The sequence below is a fragment of the Carcharodon carcharias genome, chromosome 4, assembly GCF_017639515.1.
Source record: "Carcharodon carcharias isolate sCarCar2 chromosome 4, sCarCar2.pri, whole genome shotgun sequence".
NCBI classification, from domain to species: Eukaryota; Metazoa; Chordata; class Chondrichthyes; order Lamniformes; family Lamnidae; genus Carcharodon; species Carcharodon carcharias.
The window spans coordinates 176512242-176534536 of NC_054470.1; the positions used below are offsets into that span (position 1 = coordinate 176512242).

Genomic DNA, 22295 nt, shown 5'->3' on the forward strand with positions numbered 1-22295 from the left:
ACAGTCGTGAATGGTGGTTTGCAATTAAACAACTCACTGGAGGAGGAGGCTCCATGAATATCCCCATCCTCAATGATGGGGGAGCCCAGCACATCAGCGCAAAAGATAAGGCATTTGCAACAATCTTCAGCCAGAAGTGTCAAGTGGATGATACATCTCGGCCTCCTCCGGAGGTTCCCAGCATCACAGATACCAGTCCACAGCCAATGGAATTCACTCCACGTGAAATGGCTGGAGGCACTGGATAAAGCAAAGATTATGGATCCAGACAATATTCCTGCAATAGCACTGAAGATTTGTGCTCCGGAACTTGCCGCACCCCTAGCCAAGCTGTTCCAATACAGCTGCAACATTGGCATCTATCCGGCTATGTGGAAAATTGCCCAGGTATGTCCAGTACACAAAAAGCAGGACAAATCCAACCCGGCCAATTACCAACCCATCAGTCTACACTCCATCATCAGTAAAGTAATGGAAGGGGTCATCAACAGTGCTATCAAGCGGCACTTGTTTGCAATAACCTGCTCACTGACACCCAGTTTGGGTTCCACCGGGCCACTCCACTCCTAACCTCATTACAGCCTTGGTTCAAACATGAACAAAAGAGCTGAACTTCCGAGGTCAGGTTAAGGTCACTGCCCTTGACATCAAGCCAATATTTGACTGAGTGTGGTATCAAGGAGCCCTAGCAAAACTGAAGTCAATCAGAATCAGGGGGAAAACTCTCTGCTGGTAGGACTTATACCTAGCCCAAAGGAAGATGGTTGTGGTTGTTTGAAGTCAGTCATCTCAGCTCCAGGACATCACTGCAGGAATTCCCCAGGGTAATATCCTCAGCCCAACCATCTTCAGCTGCTTCATCAATGATTTTTCTTCTATCATAAGGTCAGAAGTGGGGATTTTCACTAATGATTGTTCAATGTTCAGCACCATTCAGTATTCCTCAGGTACTGAAGCAGTCCATGCCCAATTGCAGCAAGACCTGGACAATATCCAGGCTTGGGCTGACAAGTGCCAAGTAACATTCATGCCACACAAGGTCCAGGCAATGACCATCTCCAACAAATGAAAATCCAACCATCGCCCCTTGACATTCAATGGCATTACCATCACTGAATCCCCACTATCCTGGGGGTTACCATTGATCAAAAACTGAACTGGACTAGCCATAAATAAACTGTGGCTACAAGAGCAGGTCAGACGATAGGAGTCCTGTGATGAGTAACTCATCTCCTGACTCCCAAAAGCTTGTCCACCACCTACAAGGCACATGTCAGGAGTGTGATGGAATGCCCTCCACTTGCCTGGATGAGTGCAGCTCCAACAACACTCAAGAAGCTTGACACCGCCCAGGACAAAGCAGCCCACTGGATTGGCACCACATCCACAAACATTCACTCCCTCCACCATTGACACAAAGTAGCAGCAGAGTGTCCCATCTACAAGATGCACTGCAGGCACTCACCAAGCCTTCTTCAACAACACCTTGCAAACCCTTGACCACTACCATTTAGAACGATAAGGGCAGCAGATAGATGGGAACACCACCACCTGGAAGTTCCCCATCTAAGTGCCACTCACCATTCTGACTTGGAAATATATCGCTGTTCCTTCACTGTCACTGGGTCAAAATCCTGGAACTCCCTTCCAGCAGCACTGTGGGTGTACCTCCACCACAGGGACTTCAGCAATTCAAGAAGGCAGCTCGCCACCGCCTTCTCAAGGGCAACTAGGGATGGGCAATAAATGCTGGCTCAGCCAGAGACACCCACATCCCATGAATGAATAAAAAACAACGCCTCTTCAACCCCCATACCCAGTCACGCCTGCACAACTCCCTGTGCCTCTTCACACCTCTATACCACCACCCCAACCTCTGGCCCGCACTCCAACATAGCCCTACCCACCTTTTCGCTCCATACAAACCCACCCATTTGACAACCCCTGCAGCATCTCCCTTTTCCCTTTACCACTGCAACCTCCAACACCCTCCTCTGGTCCTCCACACCCACCCCACCTCTTCATTCTTCTCTTCCCTGTCTATTACCCCGTCCTTCCACCTGTACCACAGGCCCTTGCCACCCACCAGAACCTCCTGCAGCCTTCCACCTGCAGCTTGAAAATCCAAACCCTGGAAGAAGCTGCTGCACTGAGAACAGGCACCTTTTGGATGCTGCTGGGCAGAGATCCACATGGTTGATGCTCCACCCAACTAGTGCTGCATGTGGTACTCCAAGCTCCGGTCACTCCATCTTCTCCTCATCTCCGCGAGCTGCCCTGGGCCATCTTTAAGTCAATGCCAACATGCACATGCCATATTGATCCAGACGTGTTCTGGACAGGTGCGATTTCCCTGTGATGTGTGCGGACAATCGGGCTGGGGACTCGAGGCGATTTTGGTCGGGCCTTCATTTACATCCCATTTGTGGGATCAGTTTCACACTGGCCTCTGGTGGGAATTGCAACCCGCAATAGCGGTCAGGAGCAGAAGATCCCACTGTCATTTTTCCACTTCCACCACATTGCCCCCAACCCCCTCCCCGCCCATCATTAAATGCGCCTCGGGGGCAACCGTAATATTCTGCCCAGGGTGTTCGGACTGTGAATTCCTTGTTTTTTTTCCTGTAACACTGCAAATTTTTCCTTCTTAAGTATCTACCCAATCACTTTTGGAAAGTTGCTGTTAAATCTTTTTCCACCACTTTTAGGCAATGCGTTCCAGATCGTACCCAACTGATTTAATGAAAAAATACTCCCCCTCTCCCTCCACCAATTTCCACGCCTGGTTTCTTGACAATATTTTTATCCAATCCAAGACTTGCTTCCAAATAACTTCCTAGAACCTGTTGGCCTGTGACACAGCTTTGACCTCCTAACTGACAGGCAACCATGCCTGCTTCACTCTTTGGTGGCTAACCAGCAGAGAGCACTTTGCCATAGCATCATGTCACCTATTAGCATCTGACAACCTTGATCCATAAATCTTGGTTGATTCACTTTGTGCCCTTCCTCCTTTACGAATAGGAATTGAAGATTCCACTGTGTGTTTGGTATATACTGTGTTATCCGCCTAGATCCAATGTTTGTTTAGCTAGTGCAGCAGCATTTTTATAAGTACATTCTGACAGCCACTCAATTATGCAGGATTTTACTTTAACCTCCAGTTGCACTTAATACTGTAGGACACTTTTGTGCTAAGGATATATTTCCTTCCATAAATTTTCAACCAACATTGCCTATTCTTACTTCTTGCATTGGGAGACATTTGTCAGATATTCCCTCAGGGAATTACTGTACTGATCTGTACTTACAGGGGAATATATAGCATACAAGTAAATGTGAGGCACTCACATATGTCTCATTAGCTCAAACTGCAGAGCTCAATTGACACCATACTCAATTTCAATCGACTTCCTTCTTTTTCCATCCATCGGTCACAGCTTGTAGCTGTCCGAGAAGTGTTCTTAGTTATCTGTAAATTGCCCTCCCATGTTCCAGAGCACACCCTGTCATTTTGTTATGAATATTTGTCTATGTATACCCCCATAACAATTCTGGGGGTCTCCTGACCCAAATTAAATGAATGTACCTTGAAGTATACCTTAAAGTATCACATCAGGTACAATCTTGCCACTGTTTTTTATCATTCATTCACGGGATGTGGGTTTTGCTGGCTGGGCCAACGTTTATTGCCCATCCCTAGTTTCCCTTGATAAGGTAGTGGTGAGTTTCCCTCTTGAACCGCTGCAGTCCCTGTAGTGTAGGAACACCCACAGTACTGTTAGGAAGGGAATTCCAGGATTTTGGCCCAACGACATTGAAGGAACAGCAATATATTTCCAAGTCAGGATGATGACTGACTTGGAGGGGAACTTCCAGGTGGTGGTGTTCCCATGTGTCTACTGCCCTTGTCCTTCTAGATGGTAGTGGTCATGGGTTTGGAAGGTGCTGTCTAAGGAGCCCTGGTGAGTGCCTGCAGTGCATCTTGTAGATGGCACACACTGCTGCTATCATGCTCCAGTGGTGAAGCGAGTGAATGTTTGTGGATGGGGTGCCAAATCAAGTGGGCTGCTTTGTCCTGGATGATGACAAGCTTCTTGAGCTATGTTGGAACCGTTGTTGGTAACCCCCAGGATACTGATAGTGGGGGTTTCAGTAATGGTAATGGTAATATCAAGGGACGATGGTCAGATTGTCTCTTGTTGGAGGTAGTCATTGCCTGGCACTTATGTGGCATGAATGTTACTTGGCACTTGAGAGCCCAAGCCTGGATATTTTCCAGGTCTTGCTGCATTTGGCATGGACTGCTTCAGCATCTGAGGAGCCGCTAATGGTGCTGAACATTGTGCAATCATCAGCAAACATCCCCACTTCTGACCTTATGATGGAAGGAAGGTCATTGATGAAGCAGCTGAAAATGGTTGGGCCAAGGACACTACCCTGAGAAATTCCTGCAGTGATGTCCTGGAGCTGAGTTGATTGACTTCCAACAACCACAACCAGCTTTCTTTATGCTAGGTATGACTCCAACCAATGGAGAGTTTTCCCCCTGATTCCCGTTGACTCCAGTTTTGCTAGGGCTCCTTGATTCCACACTCAGTCAAATGCGACCTTGATGTCAAGGGCAGTCACTCTTACCTCACCTCAGGCGTTCAGCTCTTTTGTCCACATTTAAACCAAGGCTATAAGGAGGTCAGGAGCTGAATGACCCTGGCAGAACCCAAACTAAGCATCAGTGAGCAGGTTATTGCTAAGCAAGTGTCGCTTGATAGCACTGTTGATGACCCCTTCCATTACTTTACTGATGATGACAGTAGTCTAATGGGGCAGTAATTGGCCAGGTTGGATTTGTCATGTTTTTTGTGTACAGGACATACCTGGGCAATTTTTCACATAGATGGGTAAATGCCTGTGTTGTAGCTGTACTGGAACATCTTGGCTAGGGGCATGGCAAGTTCTGGAGCACAAGTTTTCAGTACGATTCAGTAATGTTGTCAGGGCCCACAGCCTTTGCACTATCCAGTGCCTTCAGCTATTTCTTGATATTATGTGGAGCGAATCGAATTGGCTGAAGACTGACATCTGTGATGCTGGGGACCCTCCAGAGAAGGCTGAGATGGATCATCCACACAGCACTTCTGGCTGAAGATTGTGGCAAATTCTTCAGCCTTATATTTTACACTGATGTGCTGAGCTCCCCCATCATTGAGGATGGGGATAGTTGTGGAGCCTCCTCCTCCAGTGAGTTGTTTGTCTACCATCATTCACAACTAGAATTGACAGGGCTGCAGAGCTTAGATCTGGTTCATTGGTTGTAGGATCGCTTAGCTCTGTCTATCACTTGCTGCTTGTACTGTCTGGCATGCAAGTAGTCTTGTGTTATAGCTTCATCAGGTTGACACCTCATTTTTAGGTATGCCTGGTGCTACTCCTGGCATGCCCTCCTGTACTCTTCTTTGAACCAGGGTTGATCCCCTGGCTTGATGGTAATGGTAGAGTGGGGGATATGTTGTGCTATGAGATTATAGATAGTATTCAAGTATAATTCTGCTGCTGCTGATGGCCCATAGTGCCTCATGGATGCCCAGTCTTGAGTTGCTAGATCTGTTCGAAACCTATCCCATTTAGCAGGATGGTAACACCACAAAACACGACGGAGGGTATCCTCAATGTGAGGGCGGGACTTCCTTTCCACAGCAACTGTGCAGTGGTCACTCCTACTGATACAGTCTTGGACAGATGTATCTGCGCAAGGCAGGTTGGTGAGGATGAGGTCAAGTATGTTTTTCCGTCTTGTCGGTTCCCTCGCCACCTGCTACAGACCCAATGTAGTGGTTATGTCATTTGGGACTCAGCCAGCTCAGTCATTAGTGGTGCTATCGAACCACTCTTGGTGATAAACATTAAAGTCCCCCACCCATAGTTTATTCTGTGTCTTTGCCACCCTCAGTCCTTCTTCCAAGTGATGTTCAACATGGAGGAGCACTGATTCATTGGCTGAGGGTGGGTGGTACATGGTAATCAGCAGGAGGTTTCCTTGCCCATGTTTAACCTGATGCCATGAGACTTCATAGGCTCCGGAGTCAATGTTGAGGAGTCCCAGGGCAAATTCCTCTAGACTGTATAGCACCACTGCTGGGTCTGTCCTGCTGGTGGGACAGGACATACCCAGGTATGATGATGGTGGTGTCTGGGGCATTATCAGGCTGTTGTTTGACTAGCTCTCCCGATTTTGGCACTAGCCTCACATGCTAATCGGGAGCATTTTGCAGGGTTGACAGGGCTGAGCTTTTCATTGTCATTTCTGGTGCCTCGGTCGATACTGGGTGGTCCATCCTGTTTCATTCCCTTTTTGGAGCTTCCTAATGGTTTGGTACAATTGAGTGGTTCGCCACGCCACTTCAGAGTCAACCGCATTGCTGTGGGCCCCACATGTAGGCCAGACCAGGTAATGACAACTAATTTCCTTGCCTAAAGAGCATTAGTGAACCAGATGGGTTTTTACAACGATCATTAGACTTTTAATTCCAGATTTTTATTTGAATTCAAATTCCACCATCTGCCACGGTGGGATTCAAACCCGGGTCCCTGAAGCATTACTCTGGGTCCTTGTGTCACTACTCCAGCGACAATACCAGTGACAATAACTTCCCCGTTATTATTCAGTTATTATTATTAAGTTATTATTCTTAAGATATGAGCAATGCAAGCAAGGTCAACACTTATTGGCCATCTCTTGTTGCCATGTGAACTTGCTAAATAGGCCACTCTAGACACCCGTAATGATGACTGTGTGAACCTGTTGTTCATGTGGACCAAATCAGCTAAAGTTTGGAGTTTTCATTCCCTTAAAGGAATTAGTGAACCATTCAGGGCGTTGAGGCAACCTGCCTGATTTAAGGTCACTTTTATTGATATCACCTTTACAAATAGTTGTTTGATAGTACAGAACTTGAGTGCTGCTGAAAGAAGACATATATTGAAGCTTTCCTTCTTGCACTCATCAGGACATTTACAAGAATACCAAATGTAAAGGGGACAACAATTCATACTCTTTGAAAAGAAAGTGCTGATTGGTTGACAAGTGGACTCTGATTGGCCATGGAGAATGCACCAGTGAACAGATGACTGACAGTTAACTGCCAAGAATTGTTTAAATTCAAACCAGGCAGGTTGACTCTGATTGGTCCAGGCATTGCCCTGGGGATTAAACCAGAGAATGGCTATTGCCTATTTTGTTCAGTTGAAACAGACACGAGTACTCTTTCTATCTGCAAAGTACAGGGCTCTGTGTATTAATAGATGTAGCTTCTAGCGCGCCTGAGTGTGCCATACTGCAAACCTGACTGATAATCTTAAATTGGTTGCCAACCAAGCAGCACTCTCTTCTCATGGAATATAAATTGTTGTTCCCTTTCACTTGCAAATGTCCTGATGAGTGCATGATGAAAAGATATGTTTTCTTTCAGTAATATCAGCTTTATTAGCGACTGGATTAAAATTTTGTTGGGATTTGAACTCATAGTCTAGGCCTATAGTTTACTGGACCAGTAACATGACCAATATGTTCCTGTTCCTAATACTGTAAACAGATAATGAGATAGCCATGAATGTATGTTTTATGTTTAAAAGAACCGTGAAGATATTCCAACTAGTACCCTGACTAACAACTGTAGAATTCACTAAGTCTGGAGGATATTGAGATTTTGGACCTTAATGGGACTTAGTGAATGTGTACACACAAAATTCACATTATGATAAATAGGCCAACATCTTTGTTAAAATAGCAAATAAAGGACCTGTGCATCATGAAATGTTGGCATTTCATTGCACAAGTTTCTGAATAATAGATGTGATAGAAAGTGGAATCCTCATACAACCATGCTTCCATACATTCAAACTATCAAACTTCCATTGCTAAGGCAATTCTTTGAATAAGGAGGGCTAAAATTAAGTCAGTGCAATGTTTTATTTGCAGGATAAAGCTGATGGCAAACATTAAAATCCTGCATAAAAGATAATATGCAAATGTCCATAAACATATATTTTAGAATAAGAGAGCTGGGAGATCTCTTATCAATTGTAGTAACTCTTTCGAGTACAAACCCATTTCCATCTGTTTCAGATTAAGTTACATTGTTTGCCATTGTGAGATTTGAACTCTTGATCTTGGGGGTTACAAACCCAGTACCATAACCACTTGGCTATTTAGGCCAAGCAAAGCCTACTGCACCTGGTATTCCCAGGCAGTCTCCCATCCAAGTACTAACCAGGCCTGAGTCTGCTTAGCTTCCGAGATCAGACGAGATCGGGCGTTTTCAGACTAGTATGGCCATAGGCTCAATTGTAGTAAGTTGAATTATTGCATGTCCCAAGAAAATAAGCCAAAGCTTTAAATCCTGTTTGCAGCAAATGCATGCTACGTTAAGAAGACATGGTCCCTATCCTGAACTTTTGGCTCTTCCTTCAGTTCTGACCAACCTTCTACTTGTTTGAATATGTTGCACCACACGTAAGGTTACCAACTTGTATTTTTTTTCAGGAAACTGGAAGGACTCTCAAAAGGTAATACAATTTAATTTATCCAGCAAGTTCATAACACTGCCTAGAGGTTAAGAATTACATTTGCATAAAAAATGTGAAACATTTTAGTCACTTAAAGAGGTTTAATAGGGTTGTGGTGATATTATTTTACTACTAAAGTTTTGGCTTCAATTAGATCTTACAAGCAAAAGTAATATAGTTTTCCACAGCCTGAGATCAGTATTTCTCCTGCTTAAGATCAATAGTTCTTACTTCATTCAAATGTTTAATAATCTCATCAAACCCTAAAGAACAATAATGCAGATCTCAATAAGCAAATGCTAAAGAGCAGCAAAGGAACTCTCGCTAATCAAATTCTAAAGAGCGATAAGGACTGGTATATTCTAGAAAGCCACTTGGTACAGGATAGAGCTGGAGCCAAACTTTACACATTTTATATTTATTTACAGGATTACATCTTGTAAACATATACCCCCTAACCCAACAACCACAGTTTTAGGCTGTGTCTATTTATAGGGGTTCAAGTGATACCTACCACCTACATACAATTAAACATAATTGATATATAATTAAAAATGAGATTCTTACCAATAAAATCAGAATGAAAAGTAATGAAGACTTGCAACAAACCAAATCTAAAGAACAATGGGCTAATTTAAGGCCTATTGGTATCTGCTGGGATTGTGAAACATGATTGTTGTGCACCAATTCCCATTGATGCAGGCAGTATGCAAACTTTGTGCTCCCTGCTCATTTAAATGATTGTGACATGCAACCCAACACTGAATGAACTGGTGACTGGCTGCAAGCTCAGCAGGAGGCCCAGGTGCATGCATGACTAGCACAAGTCACAGCTCGCCGAAAATCTTAAAGTAAGTCTGCACCTCCTAAAGTGGAGGTGTATGCAGGCTGGACTGGCTAGTGCAACTGTTCCCAAAAATACTTCAGATATAGAAAAAGACTATCAATGGAGCAGCAGGCCAGAGAGAGGGCTTAGGTTCTCTGATGTGGTGATCGAGGCTTTAGTGCAGGTGGAAAGGAGGAGAGTAGTTGCCTTTCATTAAGGGGGCCAGCAGGCCTTCCAGGCACACACTGCAAAGGGAATGGAAGCAGATAGCCACAAAGGTCAATTCAGGGGGTCAATTTTCAAGGACCTGACTACATTACTGCAAAAGCGTTCAATGAACTCCCAAGGGTGGCCAAGTCAGCGAATTCATCAATAAACACTATTTCTTACCCACAGTACCACCAGCCCCTTGAACTGTTCGATGTCACTCACCCATCAGCAATCAGGACTCATAGTTAACATTCAAATGCTCCACTCCCTCTTGCCCCACATCTATATCTCACAGATTCCACAACTCCCACCCGATGGACTGTAGTGGTTCAAGAAGGCAGACCATCACCGCTGGGCCTTGCCAATGACACTCATGTGCTGTGAAAAGAATAAAGCAATATATTATTTCTCCTCATTCTTACTGCCAAAACATATCATTTCAAACCTTTTCTGTGTTAAGTTCCATCTACCATTTTTCTTTCCATTTTACTCTTCCTCAAATTTTTTATGTTCTTACATTATTGTGTCTATTATCTCCTGAAGTCTACTACCATCATCCTCGTTGTTAATGACATTTCCTAGTTTGATGTCATATGCTGTGAACACCTAAGTCCAGGCCAGTAATATACATCAAAAAGAGCAATGATCCTAATACTGAGCTCTGGGGAATACCACCGTACACTTCCTTCCAGTCTCGTGAAGAGATAATTGTTGGCCAGAAAGAAGTGAACTCCTCTTTTTCAAATGTTGCTGTTGAGAGTGGCTGTGAAAAAGTTCAGTTTAAGACCACATTTGAAAGGTAGCATCTGTGACTTTGCAGCACTGAAATGTAAGGCTGTGTTATGTGATCAGGTCTTCAGAATCAGTCTTAAGCCCACGTGCTGCTGATTCAGAGGTGAACATGCTACCATTGAGTCAAAACTGATAATGTACACACTATAGCTAACATGTAAAGTGTTAGTAGAGACCCATGGGAGATTTTCAGGCCCCTTGCCTGGTGTAAACAGGGGTCTAGTGCCCCAAAAGCAGGGGGATATGATTTACCACTCTATTCCTGCGAGAAGTGCGCTGAAAGTATGTTCTCTGGAGCTGATTGCTGGACACTGGAGTGTCCACCTGAGCCAGGCTGTAGACCTGTTTCACACATAAATCAGGCTCCTATGATGTATAAAGGACCCCAATGACTGTTTTGGGGCTCAGCTGAACAGATAATCCATTGTGCATGCTATGTGCAGCTTTGGCTCATGGTCTGATATTATAACAGAGACAACGCTTTCAAAGAAAGTCATTGGCTGCTAAGCAATTTGCGACATTCAGAAGTTGTGAAAGACATTACATAGAAGAAAGTCATTTCTTCCAGTTGAAGAGGGCCCAGAAGGTAAATTTTAAGTATTCCTCCTAAGTACATGGGCCACTGCCATGGTGAAAAAAGATCCCGTGCAAACCTACCTTTGGTTAGGGCCTGGAGGCTGCTCAAGGCTCCTTAAAAGATAAAGAGCAACCTGGTCGATTTTGGCAGGGCTGTGCCTCATTTACATAAGGCATACAGGCTCAGCCAGTAAAGAAGAGCCCCAGGCTAGATGGCCAGGCCTATGTTCTGATGCTTGGCCTGCAAAATGGCGTGGGTGCCTGACCAACGCTATCACACAGAGGTGCAATTTAACACCCACCCCCCCCCCGCCGAACCCATCAACTACTCAGACTTAGCAGCACTCAGCACTGTCAGCAGAAACACTATCAAAGTTTCTTGGGGAATTCAGGTTGCAGCTGGATTCTAGAATTTTAGAATACTAAAGAGGGAAACGCAATGACTCGAATAGCTTCTTTCCCATTTTTGTTCTTGGTCGCATGTTTTTGTGCCCATATCAAATTTGAAATGCGCAAGCAAATATGTTGAGAATTTATAGCCAATGACCCCTTTTAGAAAGGCTACAAGAAATTATGGCCAGAATTTTGCCGTCAGCAGGTGGGGACGGGCCCGACACACCGACAAGTAAAATGACGCGAGATGACATCGGGCAAGCGTCCCGAGGTCATTGTGCGCCATTTTGATCTTTCATTTGGCGGGCGCGCGCCGGAGGAAGCTGTGTACCCGCCGAATTGTCAACAGCCTATTAAGGCCATTAAAAAAAGTAATTAACCTAATTGACAACGCTGCCCATCCAACCTTAATGTTGGCAGGCAGGCGAAGAGCCCAAGCGGCCTTCACGTTTTTAAGGAAGCCTCATCCACGGGCGGGATGAGGTTTCCTGAAGGTTTTGTAAAATAATTTAATAAATTTTGCTACACCCACAAACACGTCCCAGCTCATGTGACACTGTCACATGGAGGGGAAGTGTTTAAATAATTTTTTACTTTATTTATAACAAAATTTTATCAAATTAATCTCCCTGAGGCACAGAGCTGCCTCGGGGAGTTTGCTGTGCTCCTTCGCACCCTCCCTCCTCCCTCCGCCCGCACAGGTAGCACTGAGTGCTACCGGTCATGCATTACACCGGGTGGGCCTTAATTGGCCCGCCCATGTAAAGTGGCAGCGCGCAGCCGATCGTGGGTGGTGATTAGCTCCGCGCCCGCCCCCACCCGCTTCTGCCCAGCCCGCCCGACATAGGTAAGATACACCCCTATATGTTTACTAGTGCACAGATCTAATTACTCATTTGTTTCAATGATTACTTTGCACAAACATACTGGAAAAATTATATCTATTCCACTTTATGATGCAAATGTTGCGCAATTGGCAGCTCACATGCAGAGTTTGGATGGAGGTCCAGTTTCAACAGCATAACTTATAGTTAGTATGCATTGTTCTAAATGATAAAAACTCCCTAAATATCTTTAACAGCCCTTCAATCTCATTGGGCTTTCTCCATCTATTGATAGGCATTAGCTATCAGCACCAGCGCACACTAGTCAGTTGAATGGAGCAGCAACTTTAGCATTTGGTACACTTTTGGAAGTGACTGAAGAAAAGAAGGCAGATTGATGTCAAGATGGTCACACACATAATCACATCCACTTACAGTGGAAGTCAATCAAAGGAAATTTAATTGCTTGCTCCTGATTATAGCCAAGTTAAATCCACATACCTTCTCTCTATCTCAACAAACACTGTCAGTGGTTGTGCCACTTGGGTGCACTAATTTCCTACCTCATTGTATACTTTTCATGACATGAATGGGCTCGATGATCCCATAAAACTACGAATGCTCTGCAGCATTATTCTTTAAAAAAAACACTGCAAAATGAAATGTCTGAAAGGAATGGAACTGATCGGACCACCGGCATCGCACTGTGGGTGTACCTACGCCACATGAACTGCAGTGTTTCAAGGAGGCAGATTGCCATCACCTTCTCAAGGGCAATTAGGGATGGGCAATAAATTCTGGCCTAGCCAGTGACGCCTACGTGCCATGAACGAATAAAAAAAAAACTTCAGCATGTGAGTACATGGAGATTACCAGCTGAATAGAAGAGTTGAAATGGTAGATTTAAAAGGCAGGGGGAAGAGTAAGTTCCTTTCAATATTGAATGTTTCATAAAAAATAATCAATTATATTGGCCCCGGTGAATATGTTCTCATCTGCCATTGTGCAGCTAATCCTTTAATTGATATTCAAAAATGGTCCACAGGTAAAGTGGCAGCTGAACCCCACTGGATCCCAGCAAATTGGCTAATTAGCAATAACTGAATAAGCTTACTATATAATATATAAAATCAAAACATTGTAGACGTTGGAAATCTGAAATCAAAACAGAAAATGCTGGAAAAACTCAGCAGGCCTAGCAGCATCTGTGGAGAGAGAAACAGAGTTAACATTTTGAGTCCAATATGACTCTTTATCAGAAGCTCCCTATACATTTTACCCATATAGAGGGTGTGTTAAGTCACTTAACAGGGATCGAAGAACCAGAAGTGTTCTTCAAGGACTCCTGCATTGTTCAAGGTTGGCATCAATTTTTGTTTGGAGGCTGATTTCCAGGACAACACAGCTGAAGGAGTTCCCAGTACAGGTCTCCAACAACCCCCACCACCAATCTCTGTTCCTTTGCCTTCATGAAGACACTTTCACTGGATGAGGCGGCAAAGTGATAATCTTGGAATATTCAATATGGTCTGCATAAACGTCCTGTGAATTTTACCCATTCTCATGACGTATTGGGTCTTGTGGTAGGGGTAGGTGGGAAAATTGTCCAACTACCCTCAGTGCTCAACAAGCATTTCAGGAGGTGGCCATTCACATGTGGGATAGCCTGGAGTTTGTGTTTAGCAGTGAAGCAAGGATGCTGAGTGCTGACTTCGAAGAAAGCTGTGCTGAAAGATTTAGCAATCTCTGTGGAGAGAATTTAAACTCTCGATGGGCACATTGAAGAATTCTCAAAGGCTGCCAACCAAGAACTGAAAAATTTAAATAATCAAATCACTTTTAAATTTTTTTTACAAAGAGTGAAATAAGGCTTGGGATATACACATAGAGTTAAGGTAGAGTTGAAATATCATGAATAAACTTTAACAAAAAGGATGTTAATTAAGGTTAGTTAAGGAAAAAGTGGGACCTATCAGAGATGAAGATGGAAACTTGTGAGTAGATGTAGAGGCTGTGGGAAGGGTTTTAAAGGAATATTTTGTCTCTGTGTTTACAAAGGAAAGGGAGGATGTAGATATAGTGGTTCAGGAGGAACACTGCAAGATATTGGATGGGATAGTCATAAAGAGAGAGGAAATACTCAAAGGGTTGAAATCCTTGAAAGTTAATAAGTCGCCAGGGCCAGATGGATGTTTCCAAGGCTGCTGAAGGGAGTCAGGGAGGAGATAGCCGATGCTCTGAGGATGATTTTCCAATCTTCACTAGATACAGGGGAGGTACCGGAGGACTGGAGAAATACAAACGTAGTTCCATTGTTTAAAAATGGATCAAAGGAAATGCCAAACAATTATAGGCCAGTTAGTATTATATTGGTGGTGAGCAAATTAGTAGAATCAATCCTGAGAGATAGGATTAACTGTCATGTGGAATGGCATGGACTAGTCAGGGATGGTCAGCATGGATTTGTTAAAGGAAGGTCTTGCCTCACAAATTTGATTGAATTCTTTGAGGAAGTGACAAGAAGGATTGATGAAGGTAGTGCAGTGGATGTTGTGTACATGGATTTTAGCAAGGCGTTTGACAAGGTCCCACATGGCAGATTGTTCAGGAAAGTAAAAGCCCATGGGATTCAGGGCAATGTGGCAAACTGGATAAATGGTTGGCTTTGAAACAAGAATCAAAGGGTAATGGTCGATGGATGCCCTTGCGAATGGAAAGTTGTCTCAAGTGGTGTTCCACAGCGATCGTGTTGGGACCCTTGCTGTTTGTGTTATACATTGACGAATTGGACGTGAACGTGGGGGGGCACGATGGGGAAATTTGCAAATGACACAAAGATTGGCCGAGTAGTGGATAGTGTAGAGGATAGCCATAGTCTCCCAAATGATATAGATGGGTTGGTGGAGTGGGCGGTAAAGTGGCAGATGGATTTTAACATAGAGAAGTGTGAGGTCATACATTGAGGGAGGTCAAACAGTTACAGGTATTACAAAATAAATGGGAATATACTAAGACAGGTAGATAAAGTGAGAGATCTTGGCGTACAAGAACACAGGTCCCTGAAGGCAGCAGTTCAAGTAGACCATAAGACCATAAGACATAGGAGCAGAAATTAGGCCATTCGATAAGTTTCTCAACCCCATTCTCCCGCCTTCTCCCCATAACCTTTGATCCACTTACCAATCAAGAACGTATCTATCTCAGTCTTAAATACACTCAATGACCTGGCCTCCACAGCCTTCTGTGGCAATGAATTCCATAGATTCACCACTCTCTGGCTAAAGAAGTTTCTCCTCATTTCTGTTCTAAAAGGTCTTCCCTTTACTCTGAGGCTGTGCCCTCGGGTCCTAGTCTCTCCTACTAATGGAAACATCTTCCCCACATCCACTCTATCCAGGCCTTTCAGTATTCTGTAAGTTTCAATCAAATCCCCCCTCATCCTTCTAAACTCCATCGATTATAGACCATATGGAACACTCTCCTTCATTGGCAAAAGTATAGAATATAAAAGTAAGGATATAATGTTGGAATTGTATAAAACACTGGTGAGGCCGCAATTGGAGTATTGTGTGCAGTTCTGGTCAGCACATTACAGGAAGGACATAACAGCTCTGGAGAGAGTGTAGAGGAGGTTTACAAGAATGTTGCCAGGGTTAGAAAAGTGTAGCTACGAGGAGAGATTGGATAGGTTGAGGTTATTTTCCTGAGATCAAAGAAGGCTAAGAGGTGACTTGTTTGAGGTATACAAAATTATGAGGGGAATAAATAGAGTGGACAGGATAAAATTGTTTCCCTTGGTGGAGAATTCGAGAACCAGGGGACATAGATTCAAGATAAGTGGCAGAAGGTGTAGGGGAGACATGAGGAAGAAGGTCTGGAATTCGCTGCCCAAGTTGGTGGTAGAGGCAGAAACTTTAAACTCTTTTAAAAAGTACCTGGATCTGCACCAAAAGTGCTGTAAGCTGCAGGGTTATGGGCCAGGTGCAGGAAGGTGGGATTAGAAAGGTTACCTGGCTAGCATGGACAAGATGGGCCGAATGGCCTCCTTCTGTGCTGTAACTTTTCTATGGTTCTGTGGTTCCCCTCAGTGGCCATTCTATGGTTCTATTCAATAAATCTAATTTAAAATCTCGTAATTAGTCCTAATGGAGACATTTAACAACATTTCACAAATATAAAATTACTTTTTAGGGCCAGATCTGTTATTGAGCAGTAGTCATTACTCAGATTGCTGTTTAAAACTTAGTTACACCTCATTCAATGAGGCTTAACTTTTCAAGTTGTCTTAACAATGACGTGAAAACGGAAAAGGAAAGTTCTCCCTAGACCAGTTGATTTTGCTGATTGCTGGCTCTGGAGAGGCGGGCTGGTGGGACAAGGGTGGTCCACTGCACGGATAGTGTTGGAGCAGTGAGTGGCAGATTTTTGTCTCAATCTGAGTTTGCACTACATCCTGAAGTTGTGGCCAGATTCAGAGAAGTAATGAAGGCAAAAAGCTGACCGCTGATAGTCAGAAACACTGCAAATTCCAGGCCAGCGTCTCTGTTGGGCACTGCTCATGGGAGCAGGTGAGGAGAAAATTCTCTGGACTGAGGAAAAGTGGCAGGATGAGGAAGATTAATGGCTGCTCACTAAATCAAAGGGATGGATAACTCAACTGTGCATGCATCAAGCACTGATCCCAAAGTATGTTGTTCCTGTCACACCTGTAATGCAGGGCTCCAAAGCACAAGTTCCACCTCTCACTTTGTGAAGTTCCTAAATCTCTAAATTGACCTTTTCCTTAGAATATTCTTGAAGTAATTATAGTGCCTCACCTGCTGAGCATTACCAGCATTTACATATATAGTGCAAGATTACTTTTATACCTTTCAAATATTAGCCTATCAGTCTAATATAGAAGCTCTTTATATATTACTGTCTCACCAACATACACTCTTTAAAAGCCTCTCCATCCTTGGGAGATGGGCGTCAAAATAGACATTGAATCAAGAAACTACAAAAATTGCCCATTCTCCAAAATGCTATTAAAGTCTTTCCTTCCAGGGTTATATCCCACTTAACATTCCTACCTGTCTGTTTAGCAAGATTTGAGTCTGGCATTACAAAATGTTTTCAGGAAATTAATGATTTTATCTCCAGTTTAATCTGACTTGCATTTTGGAATTAGCTATTACAAAACATCGAAATTAAGACAGCACATTACAATAAATGAATAATATTATAATTGATAAATACACTGTTAGTGCCATACCCAGGGGAAGGAGAGGTGTATTTTTGATTGACAAGGGAGTCGAGGGTTATGGAGGGAAGGCAGGAAAGTGGAGTTATCAGATCAGCCATGACCTTATTGAATGGCAGAGCAGGCCTGAAGGGCCAAATAGCCTACTCCTAACCCTGTTTCTAATGTGGCATGGGTAGGACATCATGTTCTAACACTCAGTTAAAGGTACTTTACCTTCTCACTCCCACTCTGTTATCGTACACCAACTTGCATTTATAGAGTGCCTTTACTATAGGAAGACTTTTTTTGTTTGTTCATGGGATGTGGGTGTCACTGGCTCGGCCAGCATTTATTGCCCATTCCTAGCTGCCCTTGAGAAGGTGGTGCTGAGCTGCCTCCTTGAACCGCTGCAGTCGATGCGGTGTAGATAAACCCATAGTCCTCGTAGGGAGCGATCTCCAGGATTTTGACCCAACGGCAGTGAAGGAACTGCGATATATTTCCAAGTCAAGATCCTGAGTGGCTTGGAGGGAAACTTCCATGTTGTTGTGTTCCCTTCTGTCTGCTGCCCTTGTCCTTTTAGAAGGTAGTGACTGTCACTGTGGAAGGTGCTGTCTAAGGAACCTTGGTGAATTCCTGAAGTGCATCTTGTAGATGATACACACTGCTGCCACAGTGTGTCAGTGGTGGAGAGAGTGAACGTTTGTGGATGGGGTGCCAATCAAGCAGACTGCTTTGCCCTGGATGGTGTCAAGCTTCCTGAGTGTTGTCAGAGTTGCAGTCATCCAGGCAAGTAGGGAGTACTCCATCATACTCCTGACTTGTGTCTTGTGGATGTTGTACAGGCTTTGGGAGTCAGGTGGTTAGTTACTTGCCAAAGTTCTTCACAGGATTGTTATCAGACAAATAAAGATTGATTTTGAGCCAACAAGGATGTATTAGGATCAACCATAATTCATAAGCATGGAGGGAACCCAAGAGAAAATTCAGAAATGAATCTGCACAATTCGCAATCCACCCACAGACAGACGGCAAGCAAGCTTCATTCCGTTTCCTCTTTTGGCTGATTATATTATTCAGCTGACTGGGACCCACATTACTGTTGGTTGCATACTGAAAAGGAGGCCTAACAGTATACAAGGCTAGCATGTGCTCCAATTAGCCTTCAGCTCTTAAAGGCAGTCTGTCCCTTTTAACTGGGAGCTGCACTGTTGGAAAGGAAGATGCTGGTGACTGCCAGTACTGCAATTGGCTGCAATAAGAAACAGAACAAATGAAACAACAGGCAAGAGAGAGGGCTCCCAGGCTCATGGGTGTGGCACTGGAGGATTTTGAAATGAGGCCAACAGAAGGAGAGAGAGGCCATGTTTCTGCTGTGGTGGCAGGAGGCTTTCAGGGAACACCTTCTAAAAGGATAGAAACCAGATGACCAGGGAGATCAATGCAAAGAGCCAGGCCCTGAGGATATGGCAGCAGTGCCAGAAAAAGTTCAATGACCTCACATAGGTGGTCAAGGTCAGTGAAAGGACCTTCATATGACATCCTCTACCCACCGTACCACAAACCTCACCCATGATCAATGCACCACCGCCCCAACTTTTCACCCATTAGCAGTACCTATCAGTCAGGACTCAGGCCTAATGTTCAGATGCTCCATCTCACCTCACAACCTTCCAATGATGCTTGTCTCACACTGACTTTTCGCAGCCTCCACATCCCTCCAATTATTTGGCTATGGTAGGCACATCACCCAAACAAAGTACAACACACCGACTGACATTCTTCCTTTTCTTTTGCAGGACAAGGTGGAACACAACAGAAGGGAATAAATCAAAACCAGCAGGGGGCAGATGTCTGCAACATCTAAGCCTTACCAGGGAGCTTGGGCTCCACATCAGGGGGCTGACTGCGACAGAGCCATTGCCGAGAACATTGAGGAAGGTGGCACGCTCCTGTCTCCTCCCAAACCTCACCTCACCCTCATCCTGCTATCAGGCTTCTTTTTTTATTCATTCACGGGATGTGGGCTTCACTGGCTGGGCCAGCATTTATTACCCATCCCTAGTTGCCCTTGAGAAGACGGTGGTGAGCTGCCTCCTTGAACCGCTGCAGTCCATGTGGTGTAGGTACACTCACAGTGCTGTTAGGGAGGGAGTTCCAAGATTTTGACAGTGAAGGAACGGCGATATATTTCCAAACCAGGGTGGTGAATGGCTTGGAGGGGAACTTGCAGTTGGTGGTGTTCCAATCTATCCGCTGCCCTTGTCCTTCTAGATGTTAGTGGTTTGGGAGGTGCTGTCGAAGGAGGATTGGTGAATTCCTTGATGTACAAGCTGCTGATGGAGTGGTCATGGACCTCTTTCTTTCCACCTTCCCTCTCTCCAACTGTCCCCTTTTTATTCTCCATTTCCAGCTGCCAGGAAGTGCCACCTAGCCGGCCTCGGCAGCTTCAGGGGGAACTGATTTGACACTTGCAGTCACCATCTCAGAAACTGGCATTGCGCCAACTTTGGAGCATAGAGAGTGGATCCACATGTGTTGACTCACCAGGCACAAACGGGTTGCAGCCAAGCCAGGGAGAAAGAATAGCTCATGTGCCAGCACACCAGGAGGTGAGCCGCGTGAGAGTTCTGTTACTGGGTACTCAGGCGAGCATGTCATTGGGACGGTGTTCAGGAGGATACTAATGAGGAGCAACACAGAGACGCTTGGATGGCTGTGAAACAACCTTCCATCACTGTCAGGGAGCATGTAGCAGTCCGACTTCAAGATGGCACAGATCAGCAGGCAGGGCCTGGAGCCTACCTGTTTCACTGTGGAAGTGATGGCCTACTCCATGACAGCACTTATAAACCCAGCAACATCTAATAGATGCTGTTTCCATGGCAGAAAAAGCAGAAGCCACCTAACATCTTAGTGCTGTAGCGGAAGCTCAAACAGAGGTCATGAAATGCATGCGCATTGTCCATGTAGGCTTAGACTGCTGCCTTTATGGCCATTGATCTCAGTGCTCAAAGAGGCCTCCACTGGTGAGTTGTTGACCTGGGGGAGTGACAGTGGATCTATCGAGAGGAATGGTGGAGCCATAGTGATGAAGGGATATTTCTTCCCTAAGAGAAGATGTGTCTGAGAAGGGTCTCTCACACAGCCTGTCTCAAGAGAAAGGTGCTGGTTGCATCTTCCTTGCCTCACCCTCCTCCGCTTCCTCCTCTTCCTCCTCCTTCAGCTGCCTGGTGACAATGTTTAGTCCCTTACGATGGCCAGCACAAATACGAAGAGACGTCCAACTGTCGCGCTGTCCTCCACTCGTGGTCCAGGCAGCTGAACTGTTGTTTCAGAATGCTAGTGGTTGAGTCTACGATGTTTCTGATGGCTGTATGTCTTTTGTTATATTATCTTCATGTGGTCAAGCAGCGGAAGAGGTTCATCAACCAAAGAGTATCCTTTGCCTTCAAGGATAGATTCAACAACATAGGCCGGAATTTTCCAGCCGCCCCCCCCACCCCACCCTCGGGGTGGGGTTTCTCCGCAGTAGGGCCGGTGAGCCATTGAAATCTCCATTCACACATTGGTGGGACAGGGAGATACCCAACATGAGCAGCTGGAAAATTCCGGCCATAGTGTTTTATACACGGTCACATAAAAGATGCCAGTTGAAGAAATGATAGCCCTTGCAGTTCCTGTACCTCTCCCCATTGACACATGGAGCCTGCACAGGCATGTGCATACAGCCAATTGACTCCTGCACCATTGGAAATCCTGCCACCCTGGCAAGCGCAAGTGCCTGCACCTCCTGCTTCTACCTGCCTAGAGAGTACACAAGGAAATCATCTCTCTTCACATTAAGGGCCTCTGACACCTCCCAAATGCAAAAATGGGTGACATTCTGGGAGATGTTGTTTATGTCGCCTGTCAAACTTGGAATGATCTGGTTGTATAGAAGTTTAATTTGCTGGTCACTGGCAGTGCCATGATCACCCTGATGTATGGCTGCAGCTCCTGTGATCATCTCTTTGTTGTAGAATCTGAGTCAGTTTAGGCATTGTTCCTGGGTGAGGTGGAGATATGAGAAGTGGTCTCTAAAAACTCATGGTGGGTAGAGCCTCCCTGTGGAGAGCCCTCTTCTTCCTCCCTCTCCTCCTTCTCCTCCTCCCACTTTGCAGAACTTTCCCTCTCTGCTACCACTGCCTCATTTTTGGCCGTGTTACAAACCCAGAGGCGTTGCAACTATAGCCCCCATACCGCTTGCAAACTCAGTATGTACAAAATGACCAAATCCTTTGCCCAACATGAATGGATGCACCAACTCACCTAAGAATCAAAAACAAGCTACATTACTTCCACCAAGTGTACCACAGAAGAAGTAACTCAAAGCCACCTTGTCTGCAAGTTGGTCCCTTTAAGAAGGCTAGTCTGGGCTTCCTTGAACAGCTGAGCACATGTTCAGCTACGAGTGATTAGCCAGTGCAGTCACTAAACCTGTGCAATCCAAGTTCCCACCTCATCAGTGCTACTGAGCACAATTTTGCTCAATTTTACTGGCATTCAATCCAGAAAATTGTGGACCCATAGAATAGTTACAGCACAGAAGGAGGCCATTCAGCCCATTATGTCTGTGCTGGCTCTCTGCAAGAGCAACTCAGCTCCCCTGCCTTCTCCCTGCAGAATTGCAATGTTTTTCTCTTCAGCTAATTATCCAATTCCCTTTTGAAAACCACAACTGAATCTACCCCTCCCACACTCTCAGGCAGTGCATAAAAAAGTTTTTCATCATGTCACCATTACATGAAAACTTTATAAAGCTTTATAAAGCACTGCTCACATGATAGGATTAAATCATTCAGTTAGGTTACATCTTTCCAGCTCTGTCCTTTCATTGGAAAGT

The 22295-nt window shown here is 44.8% G+C and overlaps 1 non-coding gene across 1 annotated transcript; it reads right to left on the reverse strand.

The window, feature by feature from the left end:
• Window positions 1-8221: 8221 nt before the first annotated feature.
• Window positions 8222-8340, reverse strand: LOC121277512. Its single transcript, XR_005942892.1, has one exon. It is a non-coding gene; the product is annotated as a 5S ribosomal RNA (ribosomal RNA).
• Window positions 8341-22295: the final 13955 nt, after the last annotated feature.